The sequence below is a fragment of the Chrysemys picta genome, unplaced genomic scaffold, assembly GCF_011386835.1.
Source record: "Chrysemys picta bellii isolate R12L10 unplaced genomic scaffold, ASM1138683v2 scaf56, whole genome shotgun sequence".
Lineage (NCBI taxonomy): Eukaryota > Metazoa > Chordata > Testudines > Emydidae > Chrysemys > Chrysemys picta.
In genome coordinates this window covers 72,607-79,697 of record NW_027052763.1, presented here as the reverse complement: position 1 = coordinate 79,697, position 7,091 = coordinate 72,607, and the positions used below count along the sequence as shown (strand labels likewise).

General features: G+C 54.4%; 1 long non-coding RNA gene across 1 annotated transcript; it reads left to right on the top strand.

The window, feature by feature from the left end:
- Positions 1-5,365: 5,365 nt before the first annotated feature.
- Positions 5,366-6,751, top strand: LOC135977877 (uncharacterized). The gene is made up of 3 exons (XR_010595322.1): positions 5,366-5,836; positions 6,138-6,217; positions 6,645-6,751. It is a non-coding gene; the product is annotated as an uncharacterized LOC135977877 (long non-coding RNA).
- Positions 6,752-7,091: the final 340 nt, after the last annotated feature.

The following is a 7,091-nucleotide window of genomic DNA, read 5'->3' as shown; positions in this document are numbered from 1 at the left end:
TCTAATCATTTTAATTGCCCTTCTCTGAACCTTTTCTAATGCCAGTATATATTTTTTTGAGATGAGGAGACCACATCTGTACACAGTATTCAAGATGTGGGTGTACCATGGATTTATATAAGGGCAATAAGATATTCTCCGTCTTATTCTCTATCCCCTTTTTAATGATTCCTAACATCCTGTTTGCTTTTTTGACTGCCGCTGCACACTGCGTGGAAGTCTTCAGAGAACTATCCACGATGACTCCAAGATCTTTTTCCTGATTCGTTGTAGCTAAATTAGCCCCCATCATATTGTATGTATAGTTGGGGTTATTTTTCCCAATGTGCATTACTTTACGTTGTCCACATTAAATTTCATTTGCCATTTTGTTGCCCAATCACTTAGTTTTGGGAGATCTTTTTGAAGTTCTTCACAGTCTGCTTTGGTCTTAACTATCTTGAGCACTTTAGTATCATCTGCAAACTTTGCCACCTCACTTTTTACCCCTTTCTCCAGATCATTTATGAATAAGTTGAATAGCATTGGTCCTAGGACTGACCCTTGGGGAACACCACTAGTTACCCCTCTCCATTCTGAAAATTTACCATTTATTCCTACCCTTTGTTCCCTGTCTTTTAACCAGTTCTCAATCCATGAAAGGATCTTCCCTCTTATCCCATGACAACTTAATTTACATAAGACCCTTTGGTGAGGGACCTTGTCAAAGGCTTTCTGGAAATCTAAGTACACTATATCCACTGGATCCCCCTTGTCCACATGTTTGTTGACCCCTTCAAAGAACTCTAATAGATTAGTAAGACATGATTTCCCTTTACCTAAACTATGTTGACTTTTGCCCAACAATTTATGTTCTTCTATGTGTCTGACAATTTTATTCTTTACAATTGTTTCAACTAATTTGCCCGTTACTGACATTAGACTTACTGGTCTGTAATTGCCGGGATCACCAATAGTGCCCTTTTTAAATATTGGTGTTACATTAGCTATCTTCCAGTCATGGATACAGAAGCTGATTTAAAGGACAGGTTACAAACCATAATTAGTAGTTCCGCAATTTCACATCTGAGTTCTTTCAGAACTCTTGGGTCAATGCCATCTGGTCCCAGTGACTTATCAGTTAATTCCAAAACCTTCTCTAGTAACACCGCAATCTGTGACAATTCATGAGATTTGTCAGCTACAAATGCTGGCTGAGGTTTGGGAATGGCTGGAAGGTGAAAAGAGACAAATTCCTATGACAAATAAGGCACAAATATTCAACAGCGAGGATGACTGACCACAGGAAGAAGCTACCAAGGAAAGTGGTGGATTCTCCGTCTCTTGATGTCATTTAATAAAGACTAGATGCCTTTCTGGAATGTGTTTACCCCAAAAGTAGCTATTGTGGTAGACAGGAGGCCTGTGATATGCAGGGGGTCAGATTAGATGCTCTAACTGTCTCTTCTGGCCATAAAGTCTACTCATTTCTGAGAAACCGAGTGTAGTATTGGGAGCAGCATCTGATGTTTTACTGTCTAGCCGGCTTGCTTCCTAGAATGAACACTCATTGAGTGAGGTGATCCACAGAGAGTAGCTCAAACCTCCAAAGTGTCTGGCCTGCGGCAGGACATTAGCACTGCAGGGGAGGGGTGTGTGTGGGAGTGACATCACAAAGGCCTTTTGCAGGACATCAGCCTATTGGTCAAAGGTGCTGGGGAGGTGGTGACCTCACAGAGAGATGCTGACATCAGCCAGGCAGGACAGGGGCGCAGGGCCAGGGAAACCTCAGAGTCCCCTGTAGCTTTGCTTCAGCAAGTCTCCTTCTCGAGGTCTCTCTTTGAGGACTGAGAGAGTATTAGGGGTCACGTACATGAGCGCCAGGAGGAACCTCTTTTGAGTTTTCTCCTTTCTTTTTCCTGATTTTACTAGAAAACAGACGTCCCTGTTTAGAAGGTAAGAGCCTCCGAGAGGTTTGGAACCTGTTCAGTCTGATGCATCTGGCGCCAGCTGAATTCTAGGCATGGAAAACACTAGCTTAAGGTGGCCGAATTTTATTCCCCACCTGGGATTTTGTCCCTTAGAATCACTGGGGACATTAGGGTTTGTCCTTTTTGTTTTACCTTTTCCTCCATCCCTCCCTCCTTTCTCTTCATCTCTTACTTCTTTTGTCCTTTCCTCTGTTCCCCTCCCACCACCAGGAGGACTCTGTGTGTGTGTCGTGGGGAGTGCTCTGCAATGGGAACAGGGACAATTCTCCAACTTTGGGCAGTCGAGAGCCTGGGTGAGATAAGGGGCGTTAAAGCCCTTTGTAAAGGAGAAAGGGGAGTTTCATGGTGTTGAGCACCAAGGAATTCTAAACTTTGCTAAAACATCTAGTCTGCAGAAACCAGAAATGGTTGGGGCCACGTTGTAACCATTGTCTTTTTTAAAGCCCATTGAGGGATGTGAGTCCCACCCTTTTAGGTATCTGGGGTGCTGGGAGAAGAGAAGAGGTGCCTGTCTCCATTTTATGGCCTCAACAAACTAAGTGCTGTGCCCCAGTTCTCGTCAGAGATCCCTGAAAAAGAACGTCTTCCCATCCATTAACATACCTGGAAAGATACTGGAACTCCTTATTAAACAATCAGTTTGTCAGCACCTACAGGACAATTTGGTTCTTAGGACTAGTGAGCATGGACTTGTCAAGAACAAATCATTCCAAACCAATCCTAGCTCCTACTTTGGCAGGGTTACGGGCCTAGTGGAGGTGGGTAAACAGTAGATGTGATCCATCTTGGTGTTAATAAGGACATTCTCACAAGCAAACTAGGGAGATGTGGTCTAGATGCAATTAGTATAATATGTGTGCACAGATGGTTGAAAGCCCGTACTCCAACAGCCCAGAACCAAACACTCCTCCTCCTGGGCAGTGCGCTCTGACCTCTAATGGTCAGATGCTGCTTAGCACTGTCAGAGCAGCTTTTGCTGGGGGATTCTCCCAGCACTTTCCAATAGTGGGAAAGTATGAAATCCCCATTTGACTGCTGGGGACAGAGCCTAGAGCGGGGAGCAACTTACCCAAAGTCCCACAGGTCAATAGGAAACCAGCAATGGAACCCAGGAGTCCTGACTCCCAGTTCCCTGCTCCAGTCACTCCAGCGGAGCACACTCCCTCTCAAAGCAGGGGGACCGGACATGAAGGCCTGGTTGTAATTGCCAGCTATGGGAGGGAGTGTGCAGCAGTGGTTAGTGAAGGGGCCTGGAAATAAGGACTGCTGGGTCCCATCCCTGGCTCTGACACTTGGTGTGACCCTGAGCCAGTAGCTTCCCCACCCCAGGCCTGTTTCCCATCAGTAGGGTTGGGGTAGCAGCCCCTACAGACCAGGGGGGTTGGGAGGCTCCAGGAAGGTGTGTAAAGTGCCGGGATGTCAGGATCCCGGAGGTGCTGTCACCCCCGCATTAGGCCAGTGTTCTGCACCCCCTGCTGCTGGCTGAGTTTCTCTGTCCCTTGGCAATAAGATAGACTCTTGTTTTCACAGCCAGTCGATCGCCCAGTGCTATCCCCCTGCCTGCTGGCTGGGCAGGGTAACTCCTCAGGTCACCACCACCCTCTCCAGCCTGCCTTGGCTTTGGGGAGTGAGGAGGAGGGCGAGGGACGATACTGAACATCCTCCATCCATCGCTCCGTCAGCAGAGCAAGTGAGTGGCATTAGGGTTCCCCGTTGGCGTCCCCTGTCTGTCTGGGGAGAGGCAGAAAGAGGGGGAACTAATCTCTCCCAAAGGAGATTGGATTTGCAAACCGCCCCCAGGAGCCCCTCGCTCTCAGACCGGGGAGGGGCTTCTCCAGAGCCGTCTCCAGTGTGTTTGGAAAGGTCCCAGCAATGGGGCTCCCAACGCTTCCCTTGTGGGAGACGGTTCCCCAGGCTGAGCGTCTCTGAGCTGGGCCAGACCCTGTGAGCTGCTGAGCATGGAAATCAATGGGAAAGGCGGGGGTCCTGGCCTTGCTCTGCCTCGGGACTTTGACCTGGGGAATGGTTTCCCAGGAGAAGTCCAGACTCCTGGGTTCTGTTCCTTCTCTAGCCTGGGGGGGAGTGTGGCCTGGGACGGCAGGAGGGAGCTGCTTGTCCAAAGTGACTGAGCCCAGTGATGGAAAAGGAGGAGACTCCCCGGGCATTGCAGCCCCAGAGGTGACGAGGGGGAACGCTGGGAGCAGATCATGCAATGAACTCCTGCCAGTGCGTGTAGATTGCATTACATGCACCCCTGTGGGGGGAGGAGGAGCTGCTCTGGCTGGGGCAGGGATGGGGAGGGACCAAACAGGCTGGTTAGTGAGAGGCTGCCTTGACCCCAGACTCACGCCCGCTCCCCGCTCGGTTCCAGGGTGGCCAGGCTCCTGAGGATGTTCAGGAAGAAGGCTCTGCAGGTGGCCCCAGAGCCTGAGGGAAGCAGCTGCCATCTTCCCCGGGAGCAGAGCGGCCCCTCCGTCCCCACTGGCGGGGAAGGAGCTCCCGGCCAGGCCAGGAGGTGGGAAGTGCCCAGTCTTCTGGCGGAGAAAACCCGCTCCAGCGCAGGCGCCGAGGTGGGAGAGGCCAGGTCGAAATGGAGCTGGGCCAGGCTGCGTCTGGGCAGGCAGGACCCAGCGCAGGAGGGGAGCCGGGCAGAGTGACTCTGGGCCATGTTGTGTGGGCAGCAGCAGCTCCAGGAGCCCAGCCCTGATTCCCAGCAGGAGGCATCGCCCGGCCCCGGGTCAGTGAGGATCTTCCAGCCTCCCCAGGGCAGGAGGTGGAGGATCCCTTGTCCCACCACCAGCAGCTCGGCCCGCTTCCCATGGGACAGCAGCAGTGCCTGGGACTCGGGCAGCAGCGAGGCCGATGGGCGCCGCAGCTTTGTTCCAGGTGAGGAGTCAGGCTGGGCTCAGGGAGAGGTGAGGGCGGGGCTGTGAACACCCTGGGCCCAGGCCCTCAATCAGTGCTATGGGGGCGGATCCCCAGCCCAGGGGTCTGGCCTGAGCCACATGAACCCCACTGACACTAGATGCTGCCACTTTGGTCCCTCGGTGCTCCAGTTGGGGGGAGGCACCTCCCAGGGAGTCCAGGACAGCGTGGGGGGGGTCTCTTTGCTATGGGCTCCTGCAGGAGTTGGGGGCTGAAGGCATCACTGAGACGGGGGAGTGTGGGGCCCGATCTGCCCTGGGTCCCGGAGGTGGGAAGGGGACACATTGCCCCAGCGTGCCCCTGTCCTTCCCCCGAGTGGCAGCAGGCGTCACCCTGTCCCCTTCTCTCCCTGGTGCAGGGACCGCCAGGGACTCAGGGGACGAGGAGGAGGAATGGGTGGACGTGGCCACAGAGGAGGCTGCTCTCAATAACAGCCGAGAGCAGCTCCAAGATGGAGAAAAAGGTACAAACGTTCCCCAGCTGTGCTGGAACCGAGACTGTCCTGCCCCTTCCCAGCACCTGACCCCCTGCAGAGGGTCTTGTCCCTGATGATCCACCAGCCCTAATGGGGACCTTTCTCCTCCATGATCTGGGACCCCAGAGGTGGGGGTGTCTGTCACACACTAGCCGGGTCTCCTCCCCCCACAGGCACTGTCCCAGTTCCTGACCCTGCTTGTGGTGGAGTGGTGGGTGATTTGGACAATGGGCGGGTCCCCACTATCCCCCATTCAGGCCTGAGTCCTGCAGCTACTGTTTGGGGGCAGGGAGGTCTCTGGCTAACTGGCTCTCTCTCCCCTAACCCCACTCCTGGTGGGTGCAGGAGGAGGCCCAGCAGCTCGTGTTCCTGCACGCCATCCACCCCGCGTCTCGCTGCACAGCAGAGAGGGCAGGACACACTGGAGCCGCACTGCTGCAAGGCGGCTGTGGCGGAGAGGATTGTGGTGAGCGAGACACGGCGCCCAGAGGGAGGACAGAGACATGGGAGGGGCAGGGGTCTCCCCAGGCCAATGGATGGGGGATGGCTGGTGCTGGAGGGGCAGCTGAGGGCAGAGATTGCTGGGGCTGAAGACTGGGGAGAAGAGACGGGAGAAATTCGGAGAGTGGTCACTATTGGGCAGGAATCGGAGGAGTGGGGGGCAGGTGGGGGGATCCTGCTGGTTGTGTGGGGCCCTGGCTGTGTAATCTCCTCACTGGGAAGTGTCAGTGAGGCCCGAATCTCACACGCTCCTTTGGGTCTCACAGGAGCTCATTGAGGAGCTGCCTGATAACTCTCCACCCGGCGCCGTCCTCGCCAACTCCCTGATTGCTGTGGGCAACCTCAGGTACCGAGACCCGCCGGCCCGGTTCCCCTAACCCCAATGCTGCTCAGGCCCAGGGCTGGGAGTCACTGCCCCTCCCACTCCCAGGTCACCGCCCAAGGGTGGCTCCTCTGGCAGAGGTGCGGGGAAGGTTCACTCTCTCCTGGCTGGGCTGTTCTTTTCACTCCAGTAACATTGCAACGGCTTTGCAATGGGGAGAGGCTCACACCCAGGATCAGATACAGGAGGGGCAGCAGGGTGCAGGGAACAGGGGCTATTCCTGCCCTGCCACTGTCTGTGTGAGAAACCTTGGCCTTGTCATTCCCTGGCTCGGTGCCTCAGTTTCCCTTCTTGCCAGCCTGTGCCTATTTCCCTGCAGTTTCACCTGCGTGTTGGTGCCAGTCCCATCCCCGTACTGCACAGTCTAATACCGGCTCCTCTCTCTTGCCAGCACCATGACACCTGCCCTGGAGCCAGAGCTGGAGACCCACCTCCTCCGAGCTGCCCTGCACGCCGTCTTCACCCTGGGCATGGAGAAGGACACCGCCCAAGTGCAGGTAGATCATGCTAAAGTCATGGATTGAAGAGCCAGCTGTCATCCTGCCATGAGTCCTTGCTAATTGCCTGCAGTGGGATGTGAAGGAGAGAGGCCAGGATATGTGTTTGGGGGTCTCACCAGTGCTTCCCAGAGACCCCACTTCCCATCCTGTGGCAAGTTTAGCCCCAGTTTCCCTAATTCTGACCCATGGCTCTCCCTTGCTTTCAGGATCTGCCTAGGGTCTTGCCAGACCTCCTGGACGCCATGCTGGGGAACCTGCTGGTAGAGTCCCCAGACACCGACAGGCTCCAGTACATCTTGGAGGTGAGCCCGATGAGAGGGGTGGGGGCAATTTTACCT